Here is a 15,419-nt window from a genome sequence, read left to right as displayed (position 1 = left end):
ACTATATTTGTAACTTACAAAATGTAGTCACCGTAACATAAAAATCTGCTTGACATTTTAACTTCCAAAGAACCTCGGTTTAACTTGATGTTGCAAATTCCATAAAAACCTCACAATTAATGAACAATTCTAGGATGTAGTTAAAGCAAAAAAGTAAAGTCCAAACATAACAGTAAAATGATTTCACGTTTTTGAAAGATTTAAAACATTAAAAAATTATAACTGGAACTTAATAAAATGGAAATGGACCAGTTTTTTTTTTAACATCATTTGGTTGTGCCTGCATGTCATTGTGTGTGTGTTTTTTTTAAATATAATTTAACATAACTTACACAAAGGTAGGTTACAGATATTCTTTGCATCATAGGATAATTTACGTACAGAGGAGAGGACCAACAGATTTGATTATAACATGTAGCTTTTATGAGCACACTCACATCTCATATGAATTTTACAATTAACCAGGCCCATCCAGATTTTCCCATGCTGACCCATTACCACATTCTGCCACTGCAGTACAGGTCAAAATGGTACAGATTTGTACTTTATTTCAAATTGAACCTTTAAAGGGGCATTTCTGGACTTTTAAAGACCAGTATTGTACTTTTAAGGGAACATTTTAAAAAAATGTACCTATAGGTACAAAAATGTTCTTCTCTCGTACCTCTATTTCTGAGAGTGTGAACAAATGTTTCAAAAATATGTTTTCAAAAAATGTGACCAATCTTGTTTCTTTTTATTATATTTTTAATATAACAGAGACAATAAAAACAGCCCAACGTTTAAAATTTTCATAGGATTTCATTTGTAGTAAAATACCTTCAGGTAAATATGAATGCAGCAGCCACACAAGCCATCTCAATTTCATGCATAATGATGTTTGCAGTCACCGTTAAGTTCCTCTTGAATGTTTAACATCTTTATTGTTTGAAAACAGGTGCGGATGATGGAGAATTCCCTTTCCCAGCTCCATAATAAACCAATTGACATGCACAGGCATAAAGCTAGCATTAGGAAAAAAATAGAGGATGTTAGTATTGTTTCATGTAGATTCAGCCGTATAATCAATGCTCAAATTGCAGAAACTAACATAGAATCTGCGCTGTTTTGTCTAGAAACAGGTGTAAGCCATAATTCTACCCATTTAGCTTCCTTCTACTTGTATTTGCTTGTGCACACGCTAGGTAAATTGCACCCAGTTTCACACAGGATGGCATTCATAGGTGATAATCAGGCTCTCTGTATAGAAACGCAAGAACAAGCATTCTTTCAGGGTGCTCATTTCAATCTTTTACTAAATCATGAAGAGTTGTTTTTGTGTCTAAACCTAACCAGAAATGTTCTTCTTTTTGTTCTTTTTTTAAAGTTTTTTAAAGCAGAATTACTCTGACATTTTTTTACCACCTTAAAACACATTGGTGATTGATCATTGGTGGTCCAAATAATTTAATGAATTTTAGAGTAAATAAAGCTATTTTTCCTACAAACTGTATAGTTGCAGGTTCCCATGGTTTCCTCTCTGACTGTACTCATTTGAGAATACTCTGACAAACGACTAATTTTAATGCTGTTACCCTGTGAAGTTCATAGATTTAAAGCTGAATTTCTGCTTTTGGATGAAAAGCAGAAGTTTTCTAATACCTGTAGCATCTTCTGCATCATCCAGTGCTAAAATGATCATAAATGAAACTAAAAACACCTGAATCCAGCTACCACTTGATCACTTTATGTGAGCCACTGCAAAAGCAAAAGGTTTTAATGCAGCTGCCCACTCCAAAGGGCCTTAATTTCCTCAGCAGATGTAGCTTTTTCTTTTTAACTGCAAATGGCTCTAACACACAGCTAAAGATAGTTATTTGACTTTATCTGCTCACCCTTTGCTGATGGATATCTTCAGATCAGCCCCTCTTTCTCTGCTACCGCCAAATAGCTCCATCGATTTTCTGAATTTAGACCCATTGCTCTCCAGTGCTTTTAGGTTTATATCACTAAGAGTCTCCTTTTACTTACTTTTACTCTGTCTTTACACTCTTCTTCTTTTCTTCTTTACTTGTCACTTTAATAATTACAGAAATAGTAATTTCAGGGTTGTGAGATGACTGGGACTGAGAAAAAGATTTCCTAGTATCTATTATTTGGTGTAGAATTGTTATCATGGCACAATGGAAGTGAGGCCTATGTGTCATAAACTATTGACCAGGTAAAGATAATGTCTGACAAGCAAAATGCTCGTTAATACTCACTAAGTGATTAGTGCCAAAGTCAGTATCTGCTGTTAAGTCAGTCTGGCTTCCTCAGCGGGCCACCCGACCTTTGAGCGCACTTATTCGACTTGCAGTTCAGGGATAAAACTAAATGCCAATTTGCTTCTGGCTAAAAATGTCAATGGGAAGCGTGACTAAGCAGAACTGAACACCTTTACTCTATGACCCACTGCATGAATGCCATTCTACTTACGTTGGAAGTGATCTTTGCCATTAAGCCTAAACTGCTAACTCAGATTATGTGCATGAAAACGTGGAAGCGTAACAATCCAGTGCAAATTCTCTTCACAATGACTCTCCACCGCTCATCGCTGTCAGCGGGCCAGCATTCTTCACCGTACGTGGCACGCTGGCTCTGGACTGCTGCGACGACAATTTGGGAAGTGAGCCACACACAGATTAATCTGTTCAGCATGAACCCCCAAATTCAGATGGGTGCAAATTTAAACGCAACCTGTGTTGTCACTAATCCTTTTTTAGACAAACAATGCAACCGTAAACAAAGTAAATGTGCTGCTATCGTTTGCTGACTGATGGTGGTTATGAAAAAAATGTGGATATTTTGAGATTGTGTAAATATTAATAAACTAGATTAAGTGTTTTTTTGAGGAGAAAAAAAAGTAACAGCCATACATGCAGGCAACAGCACAAAGCACAACTGAATGGAGCTGATCAGACTGTTTCTTGGACTCAGCTGCCCTCCTGTGGTTATTTTTAGAAATTAGTTTGTGTGATACTGACACACCTGTTCATACCTCCCGTAGTTCACTAGAACTCATAAAAACATAATGCGTCTGTGCAGATGAAATGATACCTTTAAAAACGTCTTGTAATACAACTTGTTGTCGCGGCTGTAAGACACGAGTTAATGCTGCAGTTTTTTGCTGCTCTGAGCTGGTTTTTAATAAATATTAATACATTTGTTCTGTTAACATAAACTTTGCTTTGGACTAACCCCACAGTGTGTTTATAACTCCCTCAGTTTTTAGTATTTAATCTTTACTGTCATGAATATTTATGTATGTTAATGCTATGTGAGCATTTTTTCTGAAGTCATCTGCTTCAGCAATAAAATCTGGTATTTCTTTTGGAGTTTGATGCACTGAATCCCAATATGTCAGTTAAGTTGACCTTTCTTTTCTTTTGATAAGAAAGAAAAGACATTTGTCATTTATCACTGCTGAACATTTTGTGGATGAGTTTTAATCATACATTCTAAGCTCCGGTTTCTTCGTGTTTCACCTTTTTTCATTGTGTAAAAATATTAAAAAGTTCTATATAGAGCAGACTTAATTTAACACATATTGGGATATTCAAGCTCAGTTCACATAAACAAAAGTAAAACTAAAAACTCAGCTGAATTATTCATTTTTAGAACCCAGTCTGCAAGACCAGGTTATGATGTCATATCTAGGTGGGATGTTCATACTTGATACAGTTTCTGTTCACCTCGGCCCAATTTCATAAAAATTGGATGACTAGTTTAGAGAGAGTGGCCATCTGAAAATTGGCTTATACCCCAGAAATGTTAATAATTTCTGGTTTCAATTTGGAACGTTTAGTCTTAGAACTGACATAGCTGCATTTTGACTGTAATAATAAAAATTCTGGAGCCTGGAGCCTATCCCAGCTGCCATAGAGGGTGAGGCAGGCTACACCTGGACAGGTCACCAGTCTGTCACGTGGGCAACAGCCTAAGTAGAGCAGTCTACACCTCCTTCCCAGCCACCTCCTCCAGCGTGTCCTGGGCCTGCCCTGCGGTCTCCTCCCAGTGGGACTTGGCTGTAACACCTCACCCAGTAGGCGCTCAAGAGACATCCTTGTGAGATTTCCAAACCACCTCAACTAGCTCCTTTTGATGTGGTGGTGTAATGACTATACTCTGAGCCCCTCTCGAACGGCTCAACTCCTCGCCCTATGTCCAAGTTAAAGGCCAGCCATCCTTCGGAGAAAGCTAATTTTCGCTGCTTGTATCCGCCATCTCATTCTTTCAATCACCACTCAAACCTCATGACCATAGGTGAGGGTGGGGACGTAGATCAAATGGTAAATTGAAAGCTTTGCTTTTGCGCCCAGCTCTCCCTTCACCACAACAGACTGGTACAGCGTCCGCATCAATGCAGCTGTAGCATCAGTCCTGTCTGTTGATCTTCCGCTCATTTCTCCCCTCACTCGTGAACAAGAGCCTGAGATATTTAAACTCCTCCACTTGGAGCAGCTACTTGTCCATGACCCTGAGTGGCCACTCCACCCTTTTCTGTGTGAGGACCATGGCCTCAGACTTGGAGGTCACCACCTGATGACCATCAGCCAAAAGCAGAGATGAGATTCTGAGACTGCTGGAGTGAAAACCTTCTGCCTCTTGGCTACACCTAGAAGTTCTGTCCATAAAAATTATGAATATAATCAGTGACACAGTGCAGCCCTGGCAGAGTCAAACACCCAGATAAGGATCAAATGGCTTGTAGTAATGGGCCAGACACCCCATACTCCCGAAGCACCGACAACATAATAGTCCAAATGACATCAATAGTATACAGCTTTGTGATATAATGGAAAAAAGCTTGTTAACTTTTTTCAGGAGTTGTCCAACTTCTTTCAGGTCAACTCTACTTCAAAATGACTAATGAGTCAATAATTTCTCCTGACACAGAGGATTCTGCTGTTTCACTGATGTGTTAGACCATTTCCTGCTTTTGACATTTCTGATTGCTGTTTGCTCATAATTTGCTCAGAAAATTGCTCCTTGATGTCTTCTGAAATTTATCGAATCTTCTTGAGAAATTCAGTGTCGAGGGCGCTTAATTTTGTCAACCACCATCAGCTTTGAGTGATGCTTTTCAAATGTTTTTCACATTGAAGTATGCTATTAGCACAAGACAAGAAGGACTCTAATTAGTGTATAGCAGTGGCGTTTACTGGAGTTTGCATAGTCTTCTCCAACCTTTGCGTGTGTGTGTGCATTGGGACTGTTTGTTTTCCTCCAGCCTGCAGACGTGCAGCATATCAGCTCAATTATCTTTACTGTCCTATAGTGATTAATTCAATCGCTGCCGGGCATGAAGAACAACAGAAAACAAAGAATACAAAACTAATTTTCTATGCAAATGCGTATTCTACTATTAGTTCTCCATCAGCAGCTCAAGTTCTAGATAATATTTGACCCAGCAGTCTTGCTGTGTGACCCCGGATTTAGCTCTCTGAAAACATAATCAACAGCATTCTTCACATTCAGCACACACTCTCTGCCGAGCCCACGTTTGTAGCATAGGTCAGAGGATGAATATCACACACAAAAGAGCCGTTACACAACATCAGACCCCTGCAGTAAAGTCATCTTGGCAGTTAGTCAACGCTGTTAAAGTCTGCATGCATACTGTGAGCGGACATGTTGTGTGAAGTATGCCGTACTCTATGTTAAGCAGACATTGGTAAAACTGTTTGAGTAAAGCCTGTGTTAAAAGGCAAAAATCAAGTTAAGTAATGTTTGTAATAGTTTAAAGTATGTTCTCAGACATATAAGGTCAAAGCTACTTTTAGTGAAGTGGATTCTTTTTCTCCAGATGAATTTAGTGAGGATGATGTAATGCAGTTTTACTGCACGGATAAAATGTAACTGTCAGTGACTCAGACAAAAAATGTTTGAATGTTCTCATAAAGTTATATAAAATCAATCTAATATGTTTATGTAAATCTGTGTAATAACAGAAATGTCATGTATTCCTGTTGCTAATCATTAGCCAAATTCTAATTATTTGCTTCTCATGTACACTTACTCATTTAATGGCTCAATCATATGGAGCAGTTTGGGGTTCATTGTCACATCAGCAAAGATGCAAAGATGCAACCAGCTCTGCACACTGAGCGGCAACCTCTCCATCACTGAGAGTCTGTTGTGTTGTTCTCGGCTCCATATTTAACCTCAGGCTCACTTAAGTCTTGCTTTCAGTCCTGAACTCTCACCCTAAAAGGCAAACAGCCTTTCACTTCTGATACCCTAAGACTCTAAAATAGTCTTCTGTCCCACCACTAATATTTAATAAGATTTTAAGGCCCACCTACAACCCCTAGCTGTCATTTCAGTCCATCGCTTCACATATTTTATGTCACATCTTTTTTTTTTTTACTTCTGCATTTAGAAGAGCTTATCCAGTTCACGCTGAGTGAGAGGCAGGGTATACCATGGTTAAGCTGCCAGTTCATCACAGGACTTACTTAGAGACACAGATAACAATTCACATCACACTGACATTCAATTTAGAATCACCCTTTAAACTAACAAGCAGGTCTCTCCACTGTGGGAGAAAACAAGAGGATACAGAGGAAAGCCAGATGCAGATGCACGCAAGGTAACCAGCCAGTAGGGTCGCACCCAGGACCTTCTTTATTTGATATACTGATTTATTTACTTATAAGTCATCCAGTTATGTTTGTTTTACTTTCATTGAGCTTTGTGTTGCATCATTTCATTTTAAGATTGTTTTTAGCCCACGCCATAAAACACTGATGGGGTATTGTCGTCAACATACTGTGACCAGCGGGCGGTAGTTTGTGCAAGTCTGTGAGTGCAATAACTTGAGAATGAGAACTAAAAATCCTTAACAAGTTTAAATCTTAGTGACCTTGACCTCAAGGTCAACTTCAAAGTTTTCTGAAAATCTTGTGAATGTGATAAAATGAGAGTGAGGCGATGTAGGATTCTGAAACTGACACCATAGGTGTATCTACTAGAAGGCTGAGAGGCAGCGCCGGCAGCTTCTAGTATTTTTTAGATACATTATCATGTTTATGTGGTTTTCATGCTTTCCCTTTACAATACGTATTACATACGTTTTTGTATACTTGTATAGTACCGTTAATACTTGTGCCTGAGAGCTCTCCGGGGCTCTTGGATCTGTATCCTCCTGTTTTCTCCATGCTTGTTAGTTTAAAGGGTGATTCTGTTCCTAAATGTGCTATAATAATAAAAGTGACTTGACTTGATGTTGATGCCGGTCAAGTCAAATCAAATCCAGCCACTGACCGATTAGCTAAGATCTGAGTGATAACAATTTCTGGCATTGTCATTAAGACAAACATGAATTTTAGACACTTCTGTATTATTAATTTAATATGTTTTTTAGTGTTCTAAATCAGAATCAGAATCAGAAAGGGTTTTATTGCCAAATGTTGAGCAGGTTTACAACATTGGGAAATTGCTGCGGTACTTAGTGCAAAACGTACTGTCAGTCTTAAATAAACTTAAAAATTAAAATTAAAAGTGCTAAGAAGGTAGATATATACATGAATGCAGGTGGTGATCAGTGCAAAAATGGAATGATGCAGTGAACACAGCGTAGGGTCATGTGTTTGTGGTGCGAACAGTCATATGGTTATTGTTCATGAGTCCAGCAGCAGAGGAGAAGAAACTGTTCTTATGGCGAGAGGTTCTGGTCTGAATGGACCGGAGCCTCCTGCCTGAGGGGAGCAGGTCAAACAGACTGTGTCCAGGGTGAGAAGGGTCACCCCGGAATCTAACCTAAGCCAATGATGTACATTTACTATGTTCTCTAATTGTAGCAAAAATAAAAAAGTAGGCATATTCTTCAATGTAACTTTATTTATACAGCACTTTGGCAACAGCGGGAAGAAAAAACTCCCTTTTAACAGGAAGAAACTTCCAGCAGAGCCAGGCTCAGGGAGGGGCGTTTACAGCACAAGTGTGCTTTTATAAACTCCAACAAGAGAGAGAAAAAAGGGCCAAAACAGCATCAGTGTTATTTCAGCCTTCATACATCCTCTCTGGTGAGCTGCTGTGTTCGATCTCTTTTCATTAATTTTCAATTTAAGGAATGTCGTGATGGAGAGGTCAGAATATGTTTTGTCTGAGCCTCAGTGGAAGACCACTTATGGGTAGTTACAGCAGGCATGGTGTGCCACAGGCGTTGTCTAGTCAACCTTCCACCACCCATTATGCTGCAATGAGTCACTCACACCCCATGCCTGATTTCATTTACTGGCTCACGTGTGAAAATCTCTCTCATTTCCTTTCCACGTGAACCTCTCATGTGAGAGGAAACATTTTCTCAACTTAATCACCCATCTTATATTAGATCAAAGCGTTATCAGCCCTGTCCTCCAGACATGAATAGCCTTTGTGTAGTATGAGGTTAATAAAGGCTCAAATGAGCAAATATATTCTTGAGCTGTAGAATCACGCAGATTAAAATGTTTTCAATCAAACTAAGAGCCATTTTATGAGCTGCAGGACAGTCCTGTACTGAATTTGATATCATGCATTATCATGCTTCTGTGTCATAAGATAATAGAGAGAGTGAAGCAGACGTCACTTTAATAAACTACCTGCTGGTGAAATCTGCCATGTTCGTGTCAGTTAACTGACAGATGAGGCTATTGGGTCCTGTAACTGTCTCTCATTATTCTCATGAGCATATTTTACACATCAAACAGCAACTTTACCACGTGCCACAATTAAACTCTGCTGTGCTGTTTGAATGAGCTTGAAAACAAGCAAATAAGCTCTGAAAATCTGCGATACAACATGTAAAAGACTATGTTTATGTGCATTGGGTTTTAGATTTCAGAGATTGCAGTGAGAAATGCCACTAAATGCTAACATGAAACAGCACAAAGTGCTGTTGAACTCTGTGCTTTCACTGCTCTCTCTGCTTTCACTGCTGGGGGTAAATTATGGTTGGTGTGTGTAAACTTCCAGGCCTTATTTGGAAAGGTGCCGAGCAGCGCAGCACTGCAGGAGGTCCTTAAACCTTTGTGGGAGAGCTTGGCAAATCCAAAAGGGCACAAGTAAAGGGATAGCTGGCATTTTTTGAACAGTTAACACTTTAAAAAAAAATTAATATTTAACAACAACAAAAAAAAAAAAGCTCATTGAGCACTTCAGTCTTACAGTCCATACATGCCAGACCCCCCGGAGCAAACATTTTATTAGGAATTTAAAAGTTATTCTCACATTTACAAAGCCTTTAACACCACAAGAGTCCAGGTGAAACCCTTTCTAAGCTAAACGGGGGGCGTTAAGCTTGTGGTGCTTTATATGCTTTATTTTCCTCATATATATATATATATATAGATAGATAGATAGATAGATAGATAGATAGATAGATAGATAGATAGATAGATAGATAGATAGATAGATAGATAGATAGATAGATAGATAGATAGATAGATAGATAGATAGATAGATAGATAGATAGATAGATAGATAGATAGATAGATAGATAGATAGATAGATAGATAAAATGGCCAAGAATTGTCTCATGGTATACACTTTTTTAGGTACTATGAGAGGAGAATTAATCCTGGGCTAGCATTAGCTGAATTAATAAGTTTCAGTTCACATAAATAGAGTAGCGGCTCAATCAGATTATAAAGGAAACTTCTGCTATAAAACTAACCGTTTACTTCTGCTTCTCGTGGCTCCAGCCACCTTTAAATCAGGCTTTTAAATTGCTGCCTATTTTTTCCCATCTCCATTTCAATATGAATATTGCTAGAATAAACCGATATAAATACCAAGCCCTCCAAGCACTGTAGACTAAACGTGATCAAAATGCAGTTTAAGCCTCTCTAAACCCTTCTCTGTCTCTGTGAAAGCAGTCAGCCAGATACTGTTTGCTCCTTTCCAATGAATCCAAATGGTTCCATGCATTACTGTCTCACAGAATTCATGTGTGGGTTTGTAACATTTACAACTGGGTCCACCTTCTCCTTACATTTTATTTCTTTGTTTACCAGATCATTGAACTTGCTGGCCTCCTAGTCCATGTCGATTTCCCAGTAATGAAATAAGACCTGCTTGCCTTTAATAAGGCAAAAGAAAATTACATTGTGTTACTGCATTGATCAGGTATGTCTCTTCAAAATGTGCCTCCAGCTAACCTGGAAAAAAAATAAAAACACTTGTTGGATTTCTGAGGGTGACTAGGAGTTAAAAATAAAAATGTATGGATTAGATGCTCAATTTATTTATTTTATTTTGTTGTTTCTTTTTCTTTGTTGTCACAGTGACAGAGACACACTGATTATCTGCGAACACAGCTAATCCTGTCCACTTAATTTTATTTTGTGGGGGGTCTGCAATTGTTGCAAAGGAATTTTAAACCATGCTCTACATACTTTTGAGGTATGCTCACTTCCAGAGGTAGCTGTGTGACTTTGACTTCAAGCAGTCAGTCAGGGTTCAGTGCTTTAGCTACTATTTGACCAAATGCTAGAAGGCAGGAGTCCAAGCAGTTTTTGAGATTTCTGAGACCATTAGCTGCCAAACTTATGGGCAGCTGGACAAACCTTTTTCTACAATAATATAAAGAATCACAGCTGGAGTCTTCTAGATAAAAATATGATTAACATATGTGATTTGTGCAATCCACGTTTATATAAGTAGACACGACACCGGTACGCAGTCATCAGCTCAGCGTCACTGATGTGTAGAAAAAGTACATCCCAGAGTACATCTCCTCAAACTCTAAAGTAGTTTCTCCACAGTAGCTTGATCTCCAGCAGTGATCACTGAACCTGAAAGACAGAGGGGTAAACACGAGCCTCCTTATGAGGTGAATCACAATTTCTAATACAACATGGCGAAGGCGGTCGTATCAGTTCAAGGTCAGTGGCTGGTTTTGGGTTCCAGAGCCTGTTTTTAATGCAGGCCGTAAACACTGCTTTAGACCACCTTCTATTTTAACAGTAAATAAAGGAGGGTAATGAAGGATTCAGTTTTAGGAACATTAAACATTAAATATTAAATATTGAATTAAGGGCAGTCATTTAACTAAACCTGCAGCATCTGTCACAAACTACTCCACCCCTATTCTCCAAGCTGAAACCTTCTTGTGATCTAATGCATCCCTCTGAACACTATGGGGGGATTGTGTTTTTCAAACCTTGGCACCAAAGTTTTGGAACAATTTACCGCTCACTCTTTGTGCCCTTGACTCTGTGGCATCCTTAAAAAATAGCTTCAAACTCATCTATTCAGACAGTCTCTGCACAGAAATATTTACAAAACGCAATTCAGCATAAGTGAAATAGCATATAATCAGGCTACTTATGTTCAGAAAATGGCCTGCATTTGTATAGCGCTTTACTCAGTCACTTCACACTACATTCAGTCATTCACACACACATTCACACACTGGTGATGGCAAGCTACATCGTAGCCACAGCTGCCCTGGGGCGCACTGACAGAGGCGAGGCTGCCGGACACTGGCGCCACCGGGCCCTCTGACCACCACCAGTAGGCAAACATGGGGTTAGTATCTTGCCCAAGGATATTTGGCATGCAGCTAGGAGGCAACCACCGACCTTCTGATTAGTAGCTGACCTGCTCTGCCACCTGAGCTACAGCCACCGCCAATGGTCACAATAGTCAAAAGTATAATAGCATAATCTTTAATAAGTCATAAATAAACTATATATACTGGATAAAATGCTAAAACCCCACAGGTGAACATGTGCATTCAGTTAGCAAAATGAGTTACTAGAAGTATGGTGTACTTTTTTCTATATTTATATATCTGCTAAAGAACACAAATTTTGGACATATATTAACATGGACAATTGCATTGTAAATGCACACACAGTGCACTGGTAGCCTCATGTTGTCCTGTTGCATGGGCTCAGATAATATTAGTGTTTTCTGCAGCTGATGTGATAGCATCAAGTGAAGCTGTGAAACACTTTCAGCACCTTCACATGTTTGTGCCTTGAAGTTTTCGGGTTGATGTAAAGGCAGAAAAAGATCTGATGAGCAGCTGCAAAATATCTAACATCTAAAGACTACAACGACCCTGAACAACAACAAAAAATCACTTTATTCATAAGAACAGTTTATGATTTTACTGTTGTTGAAACTCTACTGCTTCAAGTGGCATGAGCTGCATGCTGGTCGAATTTTAATCCAAAAACATGTAAGACATTATAGGTAGCACTTAGTAAGAATCCGATACCCAAAGTGCATATTCATGATGTATGGTCAGCTCTTTGTAATGTGCATGAAATGCACTAAAAGGCTCTTCAAAACCCCTTTGGTGGCTTTTTTGGAACAAAAAACACTTGGATGCAAAATGTTTGCCACATATCCAAAGAACTTGTTGCTGTTTAAACATTCCAAAGCTGTTTCCTCAGTCAATGGCATGACAAGTGGTTACACAGTGCATGCTTTTTAGCTACACTTTTCTCCTTTTTGTAAAAGTTTCACTTCCCTCTAAGTGTCATTGCTCAAGAGACACATCATTTCAGCCCGAGTAAAGCTGCAAGCTGCTCTCACAGGTGAAACATTTTGTCAGGCTTCTGTTCTGTCTAAGCCCTGCTGTAAAGACCTTGAGGGGTCAGAGACTGTGACAAGGTCCTGCAGGGCCTAGACTGCTCCAGTCTTGGTTTGTTAACCTCTGCCTTGTTTCTGTCCAATTCTTCATACACAAGAACAGAAAGTAGGGAGAGCAGCACCAGCTATCTGCCATTTGCCCTCCTCTGCTGCTCCCTTAATAGCCTCAAAGATGGACATCTTCCCAGCACCTGACAGATGAGGCTAAAGGCGAGCGCAGGAGAATGCATATGTCTGCTACCTAATCTCTAGGGTCAGACCAAGTTCACTGGAGCAGGCTAGAAACAAATTAGAGTATTTCTTCAGGGGAAGTGGTCTGCTGGTTGCAGAGTGGAATCTGCAGATTATCATGGAAAAAACGAATGGGTGTGAATTGAAGAAGGGTGTTTCTACAACAACATAATCTGAGTAGATTAGATCTGCACACTTTTCACGATACTCTATTAAACACCCGGTTAAGAAATGCGCCTAAAGAAATGCACCTGATGGACATTTTAATCTGATTGAAGCCAAGAGTTTTCTTCTCTGTGTCAGAGACAAAGAATCCACATACTTGCACAAATGAGGATGTTATTCTGGACAAGCTTTTGTCAGACACGTTGCCGGGTGTGTGATAGCCCCCAGGCTTTCTCACTTACTTCCTGATTATTTTTGTGTCTGCTTCGATCGGGGCAGTGGTTCAGTGAGTAAACAACTGGCTGAACTTAGTTGAAGGTGCGCACGCTTGTTTCCAGGCAAACTGATTTAATAGAACATGGTGTTGATATAGGTGATGCTGAGCCTATCACGCTGGGTTTCTGTAGGGAGTCTCCATAGAAGTGCAAAGTACTAGACGCAGACAGGGTATTAGTATAAATTCTTCATCTATTTGGGCTTCTCCCTGCTTTTTATGAAGTAAGAAATATTCCTTTTCTCTCCCAATGATGACAGACTCTGTGGGGCCAGCTGAACGTATCTGTAAGCTCGATCTTCTTAAGGGTTACTGGCAGGTTCCTTGTTCTAAGAGTCAGAGAAGCATGTGATTTGTAACATCAGGGCTATTTTCAAAGGATTTTTCACATCATGTAATATTTTCAAAGACCTATCTTGAGAAGACATCTGTAAAGATTGTGGCTTATAGGAATGGGTCAAAGTAAAACTTGAATGTGTTTTATAAGCTCGAAGTTAATGGCATTGGATGTACTGTGTCCTAAATAGATTTGCAAAGGATGTTTTGCCAGTATTCTTTCAAGGGGACATGAAATGAGTCAGCTATGTTTAAGTTAAATAATAGAGGTGAATCATTTCTAGGCTTCAACCCTGTCACTGCTGGTGATTTTACTTGCACTACATCACAGACTTTAATATACAACAAAAGGTTTTGAAAAGTATATGCATCCATTCATTGCACGAATTGTCCAGCTATCATACTTTTGTGCCTGTATTGGCATAAAGCATCAAGATATCCACAGTCTATTTCTTAAGACATGGATAGGAAACCCATGCCCTCTTTCTCACCCTGTCTGGGATGAATCCAGGCTTCCAGGATGATATTATTAAGTTCAAGTTGTAGTATTTCCCATTAGTGTTTGCATTATATTGCTTTCACAAATTTGTCAATTTAATACATTTGCAAATAAATACAAATATTTTTGGATAACAGTCCATTTCATATATGAGAGACCTCAGAAATTATGAAAAACCTTCTTTTCCTTTGTTCTACTTGTAGCAGTGGTTTAAGTGGTCTAATAATGGTCCAAGAATAAATATATCAAGCAGCCTATATCTTCTTAGGCCATCATTAGACCATAATTTTGACTGTGATTGTGACTCGTTGAGCCTATGCTTTGATACACACTTTTGGCCAATTATTTGGTATAGCTAGTGCAGTGTGAGAAAAGTGAACTGGTGGGATTAAGCAAAAATTAAAAGTCGATGTGTTCATGTGGATGTGGAAGCTGTACAAAAAACTGCAAATCTATTCTTGAATAACTGCAACAATCCAGGTCTCAAACAATCATAACACGAAGTGTGATGTGTTGTTAAGTTGTGAGACAGTTTTGAGACATGGGTGTGAATGTTTTAGCCGAGTATCCACCAGAATAGACTTTGCTGATCTCAAGTACACACAGGATCCTCACTCATTTTGGGGTGAGCAGGAATCAATAACTGTAAAACAAACAAGCGCAATAGAAAATCTTTCTGCACATGGTTTATTTAAAATTCTTATAACTTCATACAAACAGTATATTTCAGGGACTGACTTACAGTCAAACAACCAAACATAAAGATATAAAACACTTTGACAAAAAAACACTTTATTCAGTTGTTCGTTTACAGTGTTTAGACTTGAATAAATAGAAATATTACGCGTCACTTCCAAGAATTAATTAACGGATTTAGCACTTTTCAGCCACTTTTTTCGGGAGAAGAAACTTTCACTCTAATCATGAGAAATGATCTTTGGCATATACATAATAAGTAAAGGCACATTTAGTTTGTGCATAGAATTTCTTTGGATCTGAAGCCACATCTGAAAAAATCTTGTAAAACACACATACACTGCAAACACAATTCATACATCGCTGCACACTTTTGGATTTTAAATGGCAAGAGGCTGGATGAAGAATGACACTATGTTAACTTAAGTGCAGTTAAAGTGCAGAAAGCATCTGTAACCTCTGTGAAATTGTTTTGTGCCCATGTTCTCTGAAGCATAACAGCTTTTACCTTTTTATAGAGTTTTTTTTTAACACACATGCGACACGCGGTAATGTTTCACTGACAGATATCCACCTGATGGAGTCTCCTCTTCTTTTGTCACATTTCTA

Source organism: Rhamphochromis longiceps, linkage group LG7 (assembly GCF_057381845.1).
Source record: "Rhamphochromis longiceps isolate RC_006_pf linkage group LG7, R_longiceps_female_GT1.1, whole genome shotgun sequence".
Taxonomy (NCBI): domain Eukaryota; kingdom Metazoa; phylum Chordata; class Actinopteri; order Cichliformes; family Cichlidae; genus Rhamphochromis; species Rhamphochromis longiceps.
Note: the sequence above shows the minus strand (reverse complement) of the source record.